A 22003-nucleotide genomic window follows, 5' to 3' on the forward strand; every position below is an offset into this window, starting at 1 on the left:
TTTGACTCCTGGCTACTTTCCTTACTAATTTGGGCTACAAATTAATCTCAATTTCCTCACATATAAAAAGAGTATAATAATGTCAGCTAACTCACAAAATTGTTGTGAGGACTACAAGGCAAAATTAATGTAAAGTGCTTGGTACAATGCTTGGCGTATAGCAAGTATTCAATGAATACTCACTGCTACAAAGAGTGAGCAAATGAAGCCACAAGTGTCAAAGCACTAACCTAGAGCCTTAATCATAGTAAATTCATCTTCTTTCAGAAATCAAGCCCAGGCATACCACTGCCTACATGACTCACATTCCACTGTATACAAAGGAAATATGACTTTTGTCTTCATTTACTCTCTAGCTATTTATGATAAAATATAGTGTTGCCCTTCAAATAGATACTTACATTTTATTTATTACCATAAGAGCATACTGGGTTGTTTTTTTTTTTTCTGAGTCAAATGCCTGATATGAGATGTATTTAAAAGAAAAAGGCATAATTCATTTTCCTAGTTCTGGACTTCTGAGTCTGACATGAATTTACAAATGCTTAAATTGAGTAGAATATCTGAGAATTGAGGCCTGAATTCTGATTTCCTCACTTTTAATATTATCCTTTCTTCTTTCTCTTCAATGTTAAGGAGGAACACTCAGTAAGAACCTCCAGGACTCTAAACACTTAAAAAGGTCCATCCTGGAATTATAGCTGACAATGAATTCTAGGGTAAATATGAAATATGATTTTTAAAAGGAGAGTCCTAGAAAAATTAGATTAACTGATAGGGACATGCCATCTTTAACTTGGGCCATATATACTAGATATATGTTTTAAAGTTGTCTTTTCTGTATGCCAAACATTCCATACCATTGAGTTCTATTACACAAATTTCTATTTTAATTGGTTTTATGACAGGAGGTTGCGATTTGACTCTCTCATATATTTGGAAGGGAAGCTTTTCTTTTTGTGAATATCCTGCAAATCTCACAAAACCAGTCAAGCCTGAAAATCCAGGAGCTTATTTCTTGAACTCCATGGCTCAATAAAGATGCACATTCTATAGTAACTTCTGAGACCCCTTAAAAATATGTCTTGGATTGGTTGAAGGTTGACATAGGAGGGCACACAGCAGAATGCCGAAGTGATACCCTCTGGATCCTTTATTATAATATTGTTTCTTTTAAAGTCAGACCACACAAAGAATCATTCAGCTAGAGCAAAAGCTCTTCAGCAGATTTCAGAACTGCTTAGGAAACTGCCAGAGAGGGTACACCAGTATGAGAGCCACAGTCAGAACAAATGCCACAGCATGTGTTCCATAAGCACCTTCCCTTCCCTCTGAGACACTCAGATGTCAGTGGGGCTCTGGGTTGCGTTTTCCGAAGTACAAATGCAACCTGACCAAGGCCCTGTGAACTTGTTACTTGGAGTAGATTTTGGTGGATTCTTTCATGACTGAGACAGAGGCGTTAGCTCTTTGAATTGGCAAGGACTGCTTGGTTTTCCAGGTCAATACGCAGAACCTCCTGATAGTATATCAACATGCCCAAGCTTACCCAGGGTAGTAGAGACTTAATTTTTAAGCTCCTGCTAGAAGGCAGAAAAAGGGGAAGTTTCCACAGTGCTTAGCAGCCTGCTCCTCCCCCCGCTGAAGTTTTAATCACACATTTCTCCATTAAATAAAAATTGATAAACTCTATGTAAATGTGTAATGTCTGAAAATTGATAATCACAGTGAAAAATAACAATATTGTTGACTATACAAGGCAATTTCTTCAAATCGAGTAATGATGTGATGTGTGTGGTTAACTGTATCTACTCAGGAAGTGGTTTTATTTAAAAGTTTTGTGCTCATTCCCACCCCCCACCCCGCCTTTTTTTTTTTTTTTTTGGCCAGTACTGAAATTAAACAGCATCCAACACAGGCCTACTCTTACGACATGTGACTTTACTGTTTTCCGTTTTTGTTGAAAGAGTCACTAACAGAAGTTGATGGCAGTTTCAATAACAAGTCGTCTCTGAGAAAAGGTAAGTTTTAACTTTATATTGTACATGAAATTTAAATCTGAAAATATTTGGCAGAGTATCCTATGTCTTGGTGTGGACATGTAAACATTTCTACCAAATGTGATGCTTTCACTTGTGACTGAAACATAATTCAGTTCCCTTTAGTGTAGAAAAGAATATTCTTTTCATATTTGAAGTCGTCAGGTCCCAAAGTCCTCCTAAAATATTATACTAGGATCTCATACAAAAATGTTGACAACAGAGTGAAGTATAGTTTTAGTTTGAAAGGGTTTTTAAAAATAACAACTAGAAAAAAAAAGTGAGACTTTGTACCTTTAACTGTTTTATAAAAATATGCATTATTCAAAATCCTAATAATGAAAGAGATAAGAGCCTTTCATACCAATAAAAAATAAAATATTAAATTTCAGTGTGAAAAACACCCACTTTAAAGTATAAAAGTTAGCATTCAAACCCTTAAAATGGTTCTCAAATAAATAGCTTATTAAATAATCATTAAAAAGCAAGAAAGTTTTAAAATGTAAAAGAATACTTTCTATCATGACACAAATATTTTTCTACATTTTATTTATATAAGGTGAAATGAGGACAAGTTTTCAATTCATAAGCAAAATTTTATATTTAAAAGAGTAGTCACAGCCAACTTCCTGAAGGTTACTGTGGGAGAAGAGGCAAATTCGAGGTATATTTTTGTTATGTACGTAATTATATGATTTTCCTTCTTTTAGATATCTCAAAATAATAAACCTTAGACATGAAAAGAATTTGTTAATCACAAACTGACAAGTAATTTTCTTTTATATTGACTTCTGGCTTTCACAGAATGTCTTTGTGTGCTATAACATATGTGCAAAAAAAACATCAAAATATTGCTAATCCCAGAGACAAATACCTAAAATAAATCTGACTGTAGATTTTTGAAAGAATTTTAATAAAAACTCAAGATATGATCCACTCTTTCCTAATATTATTTTTATTGTGCTGTTGGATGGAAGAAATGATGGCCCCCACAACAGCTATTTTTTTGTGTTATTAAAAAATGGTTACAGGGTTGATAAGTGGCAACAATTTTCTTTTCTCTTATTGTCTTCTATTGAAAGACACATATAAATGTTTTTGACATGGACAATTTAGTAGGAAATTATTAGGCATACTAGCACACTCCATTTTAAGACCTCTTCAATTGTCAATACTTGTTGACTATTAAAATGATCACAGAAAATAGAGATTAGAACTTGGTGTTCAATACATTTTTTATTGTTAGAGTGCAAGAAGACCCTGGTAATATGTATTTGCTTTGATATTCTGATTAGATTTTCAATTTGTTGCATTTCCTCACAATGGAAAGCATTATTTAAATCTGTCTTCAATATTGTAGTGCTGAACCTCTGTATCTGTAGAAGCCGTATAATTCAGATAATTTTGGTTGATATGTTATTACTTTATTTCATTTTATAATAAAAGAATATCATATGAATAAACATATGTAGCACTTATACATTAGCGAGAATGAATATCCAGATAAGCATCTGGCATTGAGGAAAAGTCCATGACAGTTTTAAAATTATTTATTACTTTTAAAAACCAAATTCTTTGTAAAAATAAGTGTTTCTTGCAACAACTGTCAAATTAAAATATTTTGCAGAATATGTGTAGAATGAAGAATTAATTAAACAAAGCTTCATATAGATTTAGAAGGAGAAACAAATAAAGATGATAAGATAGAGCTAAGATACCCTCAGAACTGTTTGTTAAAATAAGTAATGTATAGTCTCTTGAATGTAAAAACCAAATTGTAAGAGAGTTAGTTGCAGAGTTATTCTAGAATACTATACTTTTATACCTTTTAAGTAGATAAATAAGAAACACATTTTGGTCAAATAAAAACATTACATATGATCTCATTTGGAAATCATATCAAAGCCAGTTTGCTAAAAGAGCATTGTGCTTTCCTGTGTGAGGCCAGTTTTCAGCAAAATTCAGAAAGGAAAAAAATCTTTCCTTGATATTCCTCCTGTTGTTCCTTTTTAAAGTTCTTTTCTGGAGTGGCCTTGCTCTATCTCTAATTTATGGTCCTGCCACCTTGGGACCTAGAGAGATAGACACCTTCTTGTCCCTTCTATTCTATTCACATTGCCTTTAAAAATATACTCATCTTATATTCTAGCATTTAGGTAACCTAGTTAAATGAATCCATACTGATCGGAGAAGTCTACAGAACTTTGACTTCTTAGCCAGGCCCCTCCTCTTCTCTCAGCAGACAGGACTCAAAGAATCAGCTACCTGCTGAGGACTTGTCTCATGAGAAGACTGATACTATGGCAAATAGTTGGGGGGAGGGGACTTGGAGGAATGAAAAAGAGTGTTTTCTTAACTATTGCCCCTTCCTATGATATTGAAACATAGAATTGCTGAGAATATCTCAATGAAGGATCCATCATAGCAGTGTCCATTTCTCTAAGATATTCTTGAAGAAATATACACCTTTCTTGTAGCAAATGAAAAAAAATTTTCAAACAATTTTGCTATTCCCATACACTTAAAAATATTTAAAATAATCAATTTGAATAGATGTATTTTAAAAGTAATTTTTTACCCTGAATTTAACTCTTTGGATACCAGAAGTATATCTTTACACTGCAAAATAAATATTATATAATCAGACTTTTAAATACACTTACAAGTATTCTAAGTTTCAGCTCATAATAGACAAAACTCCTGTGTTCACAAATGATAGGAAATTAATTAAAACTAACCTAGACAATAGAGATAGTTCTTTACATGTGAAAAGTTCAAGGATAACAAAGTCAGAAATGACTGGATCCAGTTCTCACAGGATTCTCACATTCATTTTAATTCATTAACTCTTCTTTGCATTGTGCTGTAAGGAGTCTCTGGCAGAAGGTCCCACTGAGTTGAGTTGATCCTTTCAGCAAACTCTGTGGCAAAAGAATGCCTTTCCCTGATCCCCACAGCAAAGTCTCAGATTTAGGTCTGACTGAACTGAATTGGTTCACATGACCCATAGCTGAACAATCATTAAATCTGGGCACAGACAACCTGAGTGACCAGGCCTAGATTACAGACCTACTCATGCATTGAGTACTGCACCTGCACCCCATGGACTCTTAGCTGAATAGAGGTGCTGGGTCTCCTGGACTAAAAATTAAAATGCTTTCCTCAGAAGAAAGGCGGTTGCATTTCTTATGGACAAAAACCACAGAACTTCACTTCAGAACCACCTATGGTCACATTTTAAATAATCACTTCCCAATATCTTCAAACTCTACAATCATACATAAATTTGGTATTCATTTATAGACAGGCCTGAATGAAACATGAGTTTTACTTTAAAGTGAATTTAAAAATATTTTTCAACAGCTACGCCATGTGTGAAAACCCCTCACAACATTGTCTTCTAAAAGCTTATAATCTAGTGTGACTATTATATTACTAATTATACTAAAATTTGTCTAGTACCATAAGAAGATAAAAGAATGTTCTATTAGGTTTCAGAAATCCATCTAACATTTTTGCATTCTTGTTGTTTGCCAGCCCTTAAACTAGATAATTCTGTAGCTGTTGTATAATTCGATCATATCCTATCAGGAAATTCAGAATAGTTTTGGAAAAATATTTTGTGGTACTTTTCTGAGAAATCTAGACAAGAGACTGAGAAACATCCCAAGGAACTTGAAGGGAGCATATCAATGCACAAAAACATGGAGTGCCAGAGAATTTCCAATGAAGAGTGAAATGACCAGTTTTGTTAGACAGAAGAATAGGAATAGGAGGTAAGGCTGGAAAGACAGTTTGAGATCATAATATAGTAGACCTGAATATAGGTAGCAAGAGGATTTTGGAGCAAGGGAAATACATAATTGACTGTATTTCCAATACTTCAATGGATTGTCTATCAAGTGTCAGAACGAATTTGTTTCTTTCATTTACTCTTTAGGGTGGTTTGCAGAAGAGATGGCAATCAGTGAAAAGAGAGAGTCTTTTAAGGACAGGCACTGATTTGTCTGCTCAAGTACCCGAGGTTCATATACAGGCTATGATTATAACAATCTTTTTCTTTTCATTTTATGAGGACCTTTTGTTTGTTTCTTGATTTTGTTTGTGTTTAATTTAAAAATAGGTGGCAAAGCAAAATAACTCAAAATCAACAGAAAACCTAAATACAAAGTTTTCAAAATATCTAAATACAAAGTTTTTAGAAAAATATTTTTTATATTCCTATTTCTACCTTTCCTATTTACTATTTACCCCCATCTTAACAGGTAACCAGTTTCATATGTGAAACCAGTTTTCTTTTTTTTCTTTGGCAGTTTCTTTATACAAAATATATGTATATATACGTATATGTATATATAATAATAAAGGTTTATTATACTAATGGTAGCATAACTGTACACACATCTCTGCTTTGCTTTTTTTATTTTAACATTCTCTCTTAGAGACATTTTCATTAAAAAAACATAAAACTAATTGTCTTTTTTACAGCTGTATATTGTTCTACTCTATAAATATACTTAATTTAATCAGTCTTTTATTGTCATAGGTATTTTCAATCTTTTTCTATGAATGTCTTATATATAATTGTATGTATTTGAAAATATATGCACAAAATAAATTTCCAGAAATACTACTTATGAGACAAAAGATAAAATAATTTTTTGACAGTTGTTGCCAAAAAATTATTCATGTTAGTTATGACTTTTTTTGAGCTTCCACCCACACTAAATGAGAAGCTCCATAGCTTTTCCAACAGATTGTGTTACCAAACTTTTCAGGTTTTGCCAGTCTGTAGAAAATTACATCTCAATATACTTTCATTTGGTATTTCTGCCATTATAATTAAGATTGATCTTGCTTTTAAAAGATTAAAGATCTGTTTTTCTTACACGAAAAATGTATCTTTCTCCACTGTATAATTAAGGACCAAAACATTAACAACATTTTGTTTGTTTTGAGTTAGAGTCTCACTCTGTCGCCTAGGCTGGATTGCAGTGGCAGACTCACAGCCACCCCAGCGTCAACCTGCTGGGCTCCGATGATCCTTCTGCCTCAGCCTTCCAAATAGCTGGAATTACATGCACGTGCTACCACACCGGCTAATTTTTTTTTGATTTTTATTGTAGAGATGCGGTCTTGCCAACTTGCCCAGGCTGTATTCAAACCGTGGACCCAGGCAATTCACTCAACTCAGCCTCCCAAAGTGCTGGGATTACAAGCTTGAGTCACTGCACCCGGCCACATTATTAACATTTAAGCCTTGGAGTGAGATATCAAAGGAAGTAAGGAAGTAGGGACAGTGTATGTAAAATACTCCTTTTCAAAAACTTGACATAGACAGTAGCTAAAAAAGTGATGAAATATGAATGTTCAAGTGAAAAAAGAGTAAAACTGAAAATAAAGAAAGCCAACAAGGTTTCAGAAGAGACTAAGACAGATGGGTGCAATCACTGGCTCAAGTTGATAAATTAACCTTAAACAGAAAGAAAAGCACTTTGATGAGTGTGAATTTTAGAAGGCTGAAGATAGATAACATGAAGTGAGGAGAGGAAGTTGAGGGGATATATGCTTGATAGTTTCTATTTTTACTGAAATGTTAGGAAAGTTCATCTGATAAAAGTATTTCCTATATTCCAAAAACTAGATGGAATATCTTATTTTTAAAATGTGCCTTGTCAATAGCACACAATAAATTATAGATTTTAAAATTTACTCTTCTCTTTTGGTGGGTGTTAACCAAATAAAATCCAATTCCATCAATAATTTTGAACTTCAACTAAGTACACTGTGTTGCCCTAAGAATTACTGGTAACACAAATAATTATATATGCTACCTAGCAATGAAAACTTTTTAAGTGGCTAAGAAGTACACAAGTACAAGTATTTAAGTATAAGTTGCACATATAAATCCAATTCCACAGAAATATTATATTATAGAACATGCCACTGACAGAGTCCCAAAGACCTTCATTTTACCAAAATCTATTGGCTACTTATATGTCTTCAATATCCATTGTCTGGGCTGCATTTATGCTATTGAACTTCCCTTCCCTCTTGAAACTCTCTTTTCTTTTGACTTCTGGGATATTTCATTCTTCCAGTTTTCCTCCAAACTAACTAGCTGCTCTTTCTCTGTCTCCTGTATTAACTCTTTCTCATAATCCAGCCCTCTAACTGCTGAAATATTCTGAGCTCAGTCTTTGGATTTCTACTTATCTTCTAACCTTATTCTTTCATAATTTTATTTAGTTCCATGATTTAAATACTATATAAATACTTATTATATCTGAAGACCAAATCTTTTTTTCTCAGAATCAGAACTGTAAGTACAATTGCCTATTTATCCTCTCCACCTGAATTTCTCGTAGAGACATAAAAATGAGTACACAATATTCAAAACAAATCTCTTAATTAACCCCCACCTGTCATCAACTTAACATGTTTCTTGCTTTTTGTCTTCCAGCTCAGTTAATGACACCATATTCATCTCTCTTTTCAGGACAAGTGTCTGAGAATTACTCTTGATTCTATTATTTCTCTACCACTTCCTACCCCAAACTCTATCCATTTCATCGGCAATAAGTAGAACCTGAAAAATATAGACTTAGTTTTCATTATACTGTTTACTGGACTTTTCTCAATAATGGCTCTTAAAGTACTTTATTTTTCCTTCTTCAGATTAGTAGCTCTTTTAAAAAAATTTGGTGTGGAGGGGTGTTGGTATAATTATTTTTCTCCAAAAAACCTGCTAAATGAATATACTACAATATGTGGTATTTTGGTGACATCACATTTTAGACAAAACCACACACACCAGTTCACTGCTTAGTTTCAAGTTAGAGATAATCATATGAAACAATGTTGTTTTAACATGTTTTAATTAAATCAAGAAGGTTGAAGAGGTGATAATTTCCGCAACATTTAAGTCAGGCTTTTTTGACCCCAAGGTGATTTCTGTGCTGTAATTTATTATTAAGTACATTTTTAGGACAAGAAAATCATAAGTCTCACACACATTGAAAATATTGGTCTGAAAAAGCTGCAGAAAAAATATAATTAATAAAAAGGCCTTATCATATCTTATGCACAATCTGTTGTCTTCCTAATTGTTGTTATTATGTGCTTGAACCCATTTTTTGTTCTGTTGATATATTTTTGTATTTATAAATGCTAATTGGATAGCTTTGTCTCTTGTCTAATAGCTTTTTACTTTACAAGAATAAATTAGACATTACCAAGTGGTAAACATATATTAAATTATCCTAAGTTCACTCACCTCTTCCCACTTCCATTGCTGTCACTGCAAAGTTCTCCTAACACTTTTTTCTGCTTCAACTTTCCTCTGCTTCAGCTTTTCTCACAATAATCATTCTGCAAGAGTGACATTTTTATGAATTATATTATATAACCCTCCTGCTTAAACAATCCAGATATTTTACTTCAAATTAAATTCAACCTGTTTCATGACTTGCAGGACATTCTCTATCTCATTATTCTGCTATTGTTTTCCTTCCTATCATTTTGGACACAAGGAATTTATTTATTTGTTGTCAGTGTTTAGTGGCTACTTTCACCTTAGACTATACAGTCCATGAGAATATTGACCCTGTCCGTCTTTTTACTATTGAATACCTAGCACCTAAAGCAGAAGCAGCATATAATCAACAGTCAATAAATATTTGTTCAGTGAAAAAATAAATGCTATAAAAGATGACTGTAGGCTGTAGAATCAGGGAAGTCTTCCTAGAGATTTGTGATTTTTCTAGAGTCTAAAAAATAGGATAATTTAGGAGAAAAGTTAGAAAAACATTTCAAATAAATGACACTTTGTATATTCTATCTATGGCATATTTTGAGCAACCTCATAGTGACAAAAGGTTAGGATAGAATACTGTGCTCATTACATTATGGTGCCTTTCTGAAAATCAGAACAAATAACCCACCACCTGAAAGCATACTGCTGTAAACTGATAGAAAACACCAATCTCTTCTAAGCATTTAAATTTTAAGTGATTTTACTAAAATTGTGGTATTAATATTGAATACTATTGTGTTTCTTTAGATCCAATTTCCGAAAAACTTAGAGAACTTTTTGTTGTAGTCTGGGCTGGTGTAATCCAAGCTTAAAGTCAAAACAGGACATCTTTTTAAAATAACTATGAAAGGTAGAATGCTCAGGAAATTGGATGCTGAGTCAAGGGAATCTTCTGTTTCTGTTCATTTATCTTTCTGTTTTAGTTAATTTCATGTTAGACTTTTAAAGACTGGAAATTGAGAAGTAGAGCCCAAATTTATCTTTCTGCTAAATGCACTGGGGAAAATAAGTAATCTGAGCCTCTGTATAATTCACCTATTCATACTTTGATGGTTCTCCTAAAGGAAATGCAATGTAGGAGGAAAAAATGTTGATTGCCTTAGTGGTATCTCAAACACTGTGGTAGATATTATGATGTTATCCAAAATAGACAACATTCTCTTATTCTCAAGATGCTTACTAGCATGAGACATTCATCAATATAAATTACTAGAGTGGGATGGTTAATAATCATCACCATAGCTATAATTTATTCAATGTATATTATGGGCCAGGTGTTTTTGCATACCTAATACCATTTGTTATCCAGAAAAGTCATGTCAAGGAGTTATTATCTCCATTTTGAAGGTAAGAAAGCTAATATTAAAACGTTAAGTGCCCAAATTTAGAGTGCTATTTGGCAAACTGGATCATGATTTGTAGACAGATCTACTAAAGCAAAATCCATGTTATTTTCACTGTGCCATGCTACAATCTCTAAGCCTGCTAAGTGTTAGCAGTTAAGCTGTGTTGAACTTTATTCATGAGGCCTTGAAGTCTAAAAGGCTCTAAAAGAATCCTACTTTGTTTGATGTCTAAAGCAATGCCATCTGTAGAAAACCTGTTGCTTGTTCTCTACATATACTGCCTTATGTAGAGGTGTTGTGAAACACATGGGGAAGAAAACATTCTTTTGCTTTGGCTTCTGTCATACTAATGGAATCTTTTGTATTTCTCTTTTTCTGTTGTCTCTGTACTTTTTGTCTCTCCCCTCATTCCTTAAATCTCAACTTTTCCTTCTTAGACCCATGCTGTCCAATATAGTAGCAATGAGCCACAAATGACTCTTGCATACTTGAAGATTGACTAGTCTGAATTGAGTGTAAATAAATACCAGATTTTGAAGACTTTATACAAATAAAGAAAATGTAAAATATCACATTAATACTTTGCATTTATTATATACTCAAATTATTGAATTTTGACATGTTGAGTTAAATAAAATACATTATTAAAATTAGTTACACCTTTCTCATTTTGCTTATCTAATGTGGCTATGAGAAATTTTTAAATTATACATGTGGCTCATATTATATTTCTATTGGCTATCATGACTCTAGACCGTCTTCTTTTCTTACAAGATTCTTATGTTCTTATTCATGATTATGATTTAAATTTAACCCCTCAAATATGATCCTTGAGTTTCTATATTTCCCTTTGCCTCTCTCCTAAAATTCTTCCTCATTTTTAATTGTCACTTGATATCTCTTTTATGATGTCCTATCAGCAGTTTAAACTGAATGTTCCAAGTAAAATTCAAGACCTTCCACCCACCACACACACACACACACACACACACACACACACACACACATCCTGAATTTTTCTCATCTTTTTTCTAATTTTGGTCACACTTCTACTCCTGAGTTCACTTAAACAAGTAATCTTGTTTGTTCATTCATACCATCTATTCTAGACATACAATCAGTTGCCATGTTTTAACAGCATTAATTCCTTTCTCTTCATTTGTACTTATTGTCATAGACATGAGTTGGTCATCTATTAAGTCTTAATCTAGTCCGTGGTCAAAGAGTCTTCCTTACTTTCATATTACTATTTATTTTACCCCTCTATTTTGTGCATTACAGATAATTTTATGGTTTTAAGGTGATGGTTGAGTTCAAGCCAATTAATACAAGTAAGAGTGTCTATCATTTATTTATATTATACTCAGAGTTTTAAAAGTGATTTTGCATACATTATTTTACTTGATTATTCCAGCAAGCCAGTGAGAATGGCAGGAGTTTTAATGGAATTAATAGAAAAAAGGTAATGAAGCATTGAGAAACTGAATTGTGTGAGGACACAAAAGGATTATAACTCATTTTGGGTATTAGCTCTGGAACATATTTTTCTCAAGTTCTAATGCAGAACGTTTTTATTTCTTAAGAATATGGTAAAAAATATTAAGACCATAGGCTAGGAAGTCATAAAAACCAAAATTCAACCCTGGGCTCCACCACTTGCTAAATATTATATGAAGAGGAACCCAAAAAAACCCATAATTTTTATGTATTTTTATTTTTAGTTTATTTATTTATTTTTTTAGTTGGAGTTTCATTCTGTCACCCAGACTAGAGTGCAGTGGCCACTCCCGGCCACTACAGCCTTGACCTGCTGGGCTCCAGCGATCCTTCCGCCTCAGCCTTCCAAGTAGCTGGAACTACAGGTGCGCGCTACCACGCCCGGTTCATTTTTCTTTTTTTATTTCTTGTAGAGAGGAGGTCTCGCCAAGTTGCCCAGGCAGGTCTCAAACCCATGGGCTCAGGCAATTCACTTACCTCAGCCTCCCAAAGCGCGGGATTACAGGCTGAACCACCGAGCCCGGCTTCCAAGAATTTTTAAATAAAAGATTGTGCATTTATTCTTACATGTTTAAACTTCAGTCACCTCCAAAGGACACTTCGTTTGATGCAATACACCTATCAAGATGCGTTTTCCACTGCTCAAAACAAATTTGCCTCATCAATTGTGATGCCTTTTAGTGCTTCTGTCATTTTTTGTTTTACCACTCTCACATTGGCAAAACGTTTCCCTTTGAGGACTTTTTTCATTGGGGGAAAGAAGAAAAATCACTCAGAACAAGATCGGGTAAGGACCATGCTGTCTTCAATCAAAACTGCTAAACACTCAGTGCAGTGTGGGCAGGTGCACTCATAAATCACCATCATGAAATGGGGAAACGTGTTGAAATGGGGAAACGTGTTGAAAGGGTCTCCAAAAAAAATGAAATGGGGAAACGTGTTGAAAGGGTCTCCAAAAAAAATTTTACTGAAACAGAATGCAGCTTCTCACAACAACACCAGCTGGTACACTGATGCTAATGGGTTCCCAGAACACTTACCTAACCCGGGAAGCTTATGCTACAAGAGGCCCACCCTCCAAAAGAGATAATTCTGGGTTTGGGGGGTCCCCTCCATATATATTATGTTGGGCAAGCTATTAGATCTTTTTGGGTTAAATTTCCTCATCTGTAAAGTGGGAAATTTCCTCACAAGAAAAATGAGTAAATAATGTATGTAAATAACTTTGTTAAGTGTGGGGCACATAGTAAATGCTTTAAAAAGGTTAAATGTGATAGTAGTAGCAGTAGTAATAATTGTCTTACCAGGTCTTGAATCAAACAGTGGCCTTTTTTCCCCCATATAAAAAATCGTGTTAGGATAGTTTTGGTTTATTTCAATTCAAAGTATTATGATACAATCATGAAATCTATCAAAAGCAATTTTTTCTATTAGTTTCATTTCCTCTATACAGTTGTGTGAGGAAATATAGGATAGTCGTGTGGGAGAGAGGGAAGAAGAACTAACTATTTTCTTGTTTATCAGTTTTTGGTTGATATGGAAAATTTCCTTCAAGAAGCCCAAGAAATGTCCTCATCAAAAATACCCTTTGATTTTGAAGAATTCATGTTTATCGCATAGAGCATTTCAAAACCAAGTAGGCAGCCATTGATCCTTGAAGCTGAAATTAAAATGAAGCAAAGAAAAACTGCAGACACAGGAGAGAAAAATGTAGAATTCTCTTCATCCACTTTTATTTTACATCTAATTGTTGCCCAGGGAAGTAAGGTGGTAATGCAGATGGTTCATAAGGCAGATCTCCTGGAGCCCTGGCAAAATGAGTCTGAGATGGAAAAATAGGAAAGGAAATTGGAAAGTCCGGAGTCTAGGTTCCTGACCCAGTAAAGAAGTCTTTTTTTTTTTTCTTTGTCTTGTTTTGTTTCATTTTTTCTCCCCCTGAGAAAATCGGCTCAGGATTCCGTGTATGGCAGTAGAATGAATATACCAATCTCAGTCCTCTTTCTGAAAGCAATTGGTTGTAGGGCATCGAATTAATGAGAGTGAAGTGTAGCAGTGGAGAATCCAAGGGCTGACAAAATGCTGGGGAGACAGCAGCTGTGTGCTGTCACTGGGGAGCCTACATCCTATGGCCACCTGGCAGTGGGCTTTAGTTTGGAAGTTTGGCTTTAGGAAAGGGGATTAGCAAGTGAGTGGTAGGTTCAGGCTGGGAAATCGACTTTACAGGAAAACTGGAGGAAAGTCATCATGGCAGATGTGTAGAGAGTATGCTTAGGGAAGGGATGGGGAAAGATGAGATGCAGTGATTCATCTGACTTCCTGCAATCATCATGCACTGTATTCTGGGTCCATTTGGCAGCTCCAAATGCGGAAAGGTAAGGAGGAAACACGGGAATCCAGTGATACCTGGAACCAGGAATTACAACTGCTCTAATCATGGTGGCAAACCTGAACTTGATGGGAATGCTCATGGTACTACTGGGGGGAGTTAGAGGCATGAGATTTCATACAGGAAACAAGATAATGCTCTAATGCTCTAGATACAACACAGAGCAACAATACTCACAAATACGGTGTCTGACTTTAAGGAACCTACAGTCAATTTGGGCAAAAGAGAGACACAGCTCAAATAGAGAACAGAAAGCAATACTTAGGATATAATTATCTGCCAAAATATAATAAAAACAGTAAAGGTGTCCAGAGAAAAGAGAAGGGGGAAAGGGGAACTTGCTTAGCAACAGAAAAGAGTCCAGCAAAATATCCCACCCTTTTTAATTGAGATTGTGTTGAGAAAATTGTAAGAATAGATGAAGTAATGTTAATGTTTGCTAAAACTTTTCTAAAGCAGTGGTACAAATGATGTCTCTTGGTTCTTTTCTTTACTTCCAATCCTGCTAGCTTAAACTTAAAAACAATAAAACATTGAAGATGATATTGATATTGACTTAGTATGCAGCAGAAACTCCATTCATCTGATACATTAGAGGAGCAATGTTCCTAGGAGTGATTGACACCCCTAGGAATAAATGCCGTGATCAATTGGGGTATCTATACAAGAGAAGTGTGTAGGAGAGGACCTGTGAACCAGAGGATGTCTACATGACACCTTTTCTAAAGGATGTAGAAACTGTCCACCTACAACTGACTTTTTACCAGGCACACCTGGACCAATTTGCCATGCCTTATGATTTTTCAAGAGAAGACCTATGGAATATACACCATTTTGTTATTTTTTTTTAAAGTAACAACCCTCATTTTTCAATTGGAAACTGATTCAAAACATTTCAAAACATTGTTCAGGCCCAACAACATATGTCTGTGGGTTGAATTTGGCTGGCAGTCTGCCGGTTTTCCACCTCTTCTTGAATTTATAGCTGTTCCTAAAAAAGCAGGAGCAGAGGGTAATGATTAGAAAGAACTACAGTCCTCCAAATAACTTTTGTCTATGCAATAAAGCCTAATAAATGTGTAGAGACTGGCTAGAGCATTAGATTATACTGTGAAAAACATCCATTTATGTATAACTTCTTCATTTAGGTCCTTGTTGTGTCTGCCTCGCTTGCATGACTGGGCTCATTTTCCTAACTTGAAAGAACAAACTTTCTTCTGCTGCCAATCCTTCCCAAAGCATTTTTTAAAAGTCATTAAAAGATGTCTTTAAAAGTTTAACTTTGCTAAGTAATAGTGAATATATTAATCTTTGCATTGACTGATATCTTTGAATCATTTGCTATAGGATATGGACCAGAATATCCATACTTTAATGAATGCATTTGTATGGATATTGTAGGGAAGATAAAAGAGAGGTTTGTATAACTTGTGTGGTGATAATAATAGTGGCAATCATTTAAGAACACATATTTATGTGCATCTGTGCATTCACACGCATGCACATACACACACACACACACACATACACACATGATACACACATACACACATGAAATCCACCAGTGCAAGATGGGGAGATGTAGCAAGAATCTGGTTGCATAACCCATTTTATCACATTTGTTAAAAGATTAGATTCTGTACGTCTCAGAAGTAGTTAGGACAAAGGATAGAAGTAAATAAAGCAGGAACAGCAGAGGGAAAAAATGCTGCTAAATAATTTTGAAATTAAATATATAATCTCAATAACCATTTTAAGACTCTAAGTATTTGTGCATTCTCTCTTTATTTTAATGTACCCAAGCAAAAATCTTGTATTTCACTTTGTGAGGAACATAAATTTAGACAAATTTGGTTACACTAATTCAAATTACAGTAGCACTCAATTAACTGGAACTTATTAGGTATATAACACATGTAATTACCTTCTCCTCTGTCTCTCATCTAGTGGGGGGAGGCCTGGGAACTCTATTTTCAGGAAAGAGAAGCAAACTAAATTTGTTTAAATGGGATATCTAACCCCCAATTAACTCTTGTATTAAGGTTCTTGATAATGAAGCCAAAGCTCTTCAAGAAATTAAAGCTATGAAGGGAAACTTCAGTTATTCAGTCTAGAAAGAAAAATATCATTTAAAGATATACAATGAACATAGTTTATTGAAGAATCTTCAAAGACAAGGATGGAAAAACTTAGTACAAACTTTCAATTTAAGTAATGTGCACTGGAAAATATTTTTTTCACTATTTAGATAATCTAGACTTCTTGAATGGAGGCTGCAGATACAATATTTTAAGGATTTTTTTTCCCTCCAACCAAACTTTCTTTGGTCTTTATCAAGGAGAACCATTTTCCAGGTGTTTAAATTGGTATTGCTTTACTCATACTTGCCAAGTTCATGATATAAACAAACCAATAAAAAATAATAAAGCACTCACACTGAAAGTTGTACAATAGACCCAGATCACCTATGATATGACTTAGGGTTCTCTTTTATGTAAAAAAAAAAAAAAAAAAAAGCAAAAATCTTGCACAAGCACTTCACAAAAGAATATTGCATAGCAATCATCCATACAAATAAAAATTTGAGTGAAATAAGCCCAGCAAGAAAAAGTACATGCTTTAAATTTTCCTTTATAAAAAGTTCAAAGACAGGCAAAACTAAGAAGACAGAATAATAATTACCCTTGATGGGGTGGAGTGGGTAATGGCTGGAACAGAGAGCTTCCGGGGGCTTCTAGAATGCTGATAGTGTTGTGTTTCTTGGTTTGACTGTAATTACACAAGTAGGTTCAGTTTGTGACAATTCATTGAACTTTATACACAGACATAGGCATGCTCCTCCCTGCATATACATACGCTATTTAAAATGTACTTTATTCATAAATTATTGAGCAAGAGAGAACTGATTTTTAAATGCATTAAAGATATTCTGAAAAATTTTATTCTAAAGATATAGTCATTGTCCTTCACAACAATAGACTATGACATTACTGTTCCATCATTAGACATGCCCTTTTGGCACAGAAATTCAATCTAATCAATTCAGAGTTTGGAAGCATGACCATTAGAAAAAGACTAATAGATACAACAGCAAATTTGCTAAATAAAACAAATGTCAGTCATATTTGACTGCTGTCAATTACTGATTACTGTTAATTACTGTGGAACACTAATTATGCAATATATATTTCTGCATATTTGAACCCAGGGCAAGCCAAGATAGAGATAGCCTGATATAACTGCAACCAATGGGTGATTAGATTTAATCTGCTTGATAAAAACAAGCAAACAAACAAAAAACTTTGCAATGGAGAGAATTTCTCTATGAAAAACAAAAACAAGTAAACAAACAAAATACCATAGAACAAGAAATCCTGGGAAACTAAAACAATTACAGGTTAAAATTTACTTCTTGCACTTGGTAATCTTCCAACAAAGATAAGAGAATTATGCCAGTCCCAGAAAGGGTTGGAGATCGCGTTTGTTTTGTTGGTGTTTTCTAATACTGTGACTGCTGAGCAACTTGCTCTACAGTTAATGTTTTCTCCTTAAGTGACATTTCATCATCAGTGCCCTAAGATAGTCACCCTGTTTTCACTTAATTGATACTTGTACGCAAGAGGCGGAAAATGGCTCAGCATTTCTTGCTAGATTAGGTCAAAACTGACAGAGGAAACAAAGAGAAGATTGCATTACTTATGCCCCTTATGCTTTTCCTCTGTATCTAAGGAGATTGCCATTTCGTAAAATTTCTTATGCTCCCTAAATGTAATTACAATGACACAGGCATTTGGTTCCTATTTGCTTTTCAATTTTTTACTACCTGCCTGATCATCAGAGGGAAATTCAGAAGCAGTTTCACTAAATTAAAATTTTCTCCCATTTCTTTAATTAAATGCAATTGCACCCTGGAACACTTTTTTCCTTCAATGTTTTCTTTAGTTTCTCCTGTCAAGTTTGTACTTTTTCTTCATTTGATTGGTGACCAGAAACATCAAACATATACCTAGATGGTCAAAGTGAGGTTCCTAAAATTCTGAAAATATTTTTTCAGATCATAGGATGCTCTTATCAGAAGATTAATGTATAAAAATAGATGCTGTGATATTTATTCTGATTTCAAGTTAATTTAAAAGCACTCATGAGAGTGCTACGTATTTATTTTGTAGCCTCAGTTGTTAGGGATCCATTCTTGTGGATTTTTTTTCACCAAATATTTTGAGATGGGATTATACCTTAAACAAAATTATCAAATATTCCTAGGATCTGTAAGATAAAACCCTCATTCTTTAGCAGAAATGACAAGGTTCTCCTAATTCAGCCCTAATCAATCATAGCTTTCCCACCTAGCCACCAACACTGTATCATTTGGTGTGAATGTTCTGTTTTCTCTTCCTCATAACTTGTGATCTCAGCCTGTGCTGCTCTTAATAACCTTTCTCTGACTTTAGAAGTTCTATTTACTATACAACATGAAGGCCTAACATCACCTTCACCAATTGATGCCAACCACATTCTCCATTGTACTCTTATCAGACTCTGTAGTGGGCAAGCATGCTTGTGTTGAATTCTGCTGCAGGGTTCTTAATTTTTGCAAAACCTGTGGGATGTAGCAACTATGCCTCAGAGTAGAGGTTCAATATATATTTGAAGTGTAAAATCAGCTATTTTACTCCCAATAGGATGGTTGCTAAAATGCTAAGGTGCCCAGGGGATCAGAGATGGCAACAGGGTACCAGGAGCTAAGAAAAATCAAGGTTGCCTACTACACACTTATTCGATTTTCAAAATATATTTTACTTGTCATTTTCACCGTTTAGGATAGCCATGTGCAGTGACAGTAAATGTATTACAATTTACCATGCTGCTGACTTGTCAAACTCTGTCAGTAAATGCCGCATATCCTCCCCACCCCGTTCCCTGATGTAACTTAAATAAATGCAAAGCCTTATTATCACATTTCCTATATATAACACCTGCCCAGTCAAAGACAATGTTACCCAATGGGGTGGCTGTGGTCAAATTCCTTTACTGTGATCTTCCTTTCTCATTATATTTGACATTTTTTGAAACTGAATTTTATTGCGCTCTCTTCAGCTTATAGAAGTGGTCTGGGGAAATTAGACTTAATAGAGATGTAGAAGCTACAGGGAGAAAAAGAAAAGGAAAGTGAGCTGGAAGGAAACTGAAATTAAAATGTTATTTTGGTAAATGCTGTGGTGGAGACAACAAACAATTGCAATGCGAGTTAATTACTGACCTGTCAGGAAAGTGTGACGCGAAGGTTGTGGCACACATTACTGGAGCTACCGTGGCCACAAGTCATTTCCACAGGGGAACAAACAGACTTTGTTCCACTACAGATCAACATAAGATCTTTCCAGAGAATAGAAATGAATTTCTCAGAGAAATAATATTTGTCTGTGAAGTTGCCATGAGCTCTTAGCAGACTTGGAGAAACAGCTCTTCTCATACATGCAGGGAAAGGACTGGGGTCACATCACCACAGAAGGTTCCTGTGTGTTGAGGTAGAAGAGATCTTGGCTCCTCTTGGTGTTGTTGGTAACCATACAGCTCCCTTGCCACACAGTGAAAACCCAGGCTAACAGCCTTGAAATAGGAATTCCCTGGGGGCATGCTCAATGCTTGCCTCAAGTTTACTTTCTTCACAGAACCTTCAGTGGTAACCTGTGTTTTGCAAGAGAGTCCTTCTATTTAGCAAAAGACTATCAAATGACTAACAAAATCTGAAACTCAAGGGAGATTATTCTCAAAACAAATTACCCTGCTAAATTCTAAGACCATGATAAATGTGGTCATTTTTTTATGAGAAGGAAACATGAGTATTGTTCTGAAATGGAAATATGGTATTCTTCACATATTATGAAATATATAGGAATCTCCAAGCATACTTTAATATTGACCTCAGAAGGCATAAAATGCATTGTTTCTTTCTCCTCTAACTTATAATAAATTATCCATAGTTTATTGACTCTAAGAAATATTAGCAGGGGCCAGTTATACATTTTTAAAATGAGAAACTTGGTTAAAGATATTTTCTTATTCGTAATGCTTTGGTAGGTTACATACACTGGCATTAACTAGCTTCTATATTTGGAAATAAATTTCCACTTATAAATCCAACATTTAAGTTTCTGTTGTTTTGTCAGGAAGCACAAGAACATTTATAAACAATTAAATAGGAAGACTTGAATAACTAACATGACCGCACTGCGATCATTTTATCTGCCAGATTTCCTTTGCTATTCTTATTGCCTTATTTTTCCATATGTAATTTTCATTTGACTTGAGGGTCTATGACTAAACCAAGAATGCTTGAGTGTGCAAGCCCTGGGTGCCATCCTAGCATTACTTTGAACAGACTGTGACACCTTGGGGAAGATGTTCAGTATCCCTGAGGCTCGTTTTTCTCTGTTCTGCAACATGAAGTTTATATCACAGTGCCTATTCATTTTCTTCTTACTTAAAAACTTCATAATATACTTTTACTTTTAATGCTGCTGATGTGAAAGAGATGTCAAAAATACATTTTCTAACTCAAAAAGGCAAGTTGCTTAGCCTTAGTGTAATTAACAGAATGCAACAAATAATTGACAGAGCAGCTATGAAATTTATGATTAGAAGAAATATCATGTTCATTCCTATTTGTGTATTTGCAGTATGAGTGGATAAATTGAGCCCAGAATTCCACTGAGCTAAGTCTGTCGAGCAGAGCTAAAGTTTGTGTCGCTCATACAAAGTGCACTCTCATTATTGCTTCCTGTTTTTATGACAGGATTGAAAGTGGAACTGATGCAATATCATAAGGTATTCTTGCTCTTCTCTTAGTACATATTGAATCAGGAAGTCTAAAGAAATAGTGAGCCAGTCTTAAGTAATTAACATTTAAATTTTTAACTCAGGGATATTTATTTAGAGAGTTTTGAAAATCAATGGATATCTTAGACACATGCAAAATGAACCAGTTCTTCAATATTTTCATAGTCATTCACCAACTCTCTGTGTACCTCCTGTAAGGACATAAATGCATAGGGCATCAACATTTTCTCTAACAAACTTTAATATTAACACTAATGATGCTGGGCACAGTGGTTAAGCCTGTAATCCCAGCACTTTGGGAGGCCGAAGTGAGAGGATTTCCTGAGTCTACAGGTTCAAGACTAACCTGGGCAAATTGGCCAGACCTCATCTCTACAATAAATCAAAAAATGAGCCAGGTGTGGTAGTGTGCGCCTATAGTTCCAGCTACTTGGGAGGCTGAGGCGGAAGGCTTGCCTGAGCCTAGCGGATTGATGCTGGGGTAGCCGTGAGCTTGCCACTGCACTCTAACCTGGGCGACAGAGTGAGACTCCAACTCAAAAAACAAACAAAAAACAATAATGATAATGACATGAGTGGA

The 22003-nt window shown here is 34.7% G+C and overlaps 1 protein-coding gene across 1 annotated transcript in view; it reads left to right on the forward strand.

The window, feature by feature from the left end:
• The first annotated feature begins 1883 nt into the window (after window positions 1-1883).
• ARHGAP15 (Rho GTPase activating protein 15) overlaps window positions 1884-22003 on the forward strand; it is a 424379-nt gene continuing 404259 nt past the window's right edge. The window contains exon 1 of the mRNA XM_008061399.2: window positions 1884-2021. The gene's annotated coding sequence lies outside the window, so the exon portion shown is untranslated. The remainder of the gene's footprint in view (window positions 2022-22003) is intronic.

This window comes from Carlito syrichta, unplaced genomic scaffold, assembly GCF_000164805.1.
Source record: "Carlito syrichta isolate Samal-C Ts95f unplaced genomic scaffold, Tarsius_syrichta-2.0.1 Scaffold305239, whole genome shotgun sequence".
In the NCBI taxonomy this organism is placed as follows: Eukaryota; Metazoa; Chordata; class Mammalia; order Primates; family Tarsiidae; genus Carlito; species Carlito syrichta.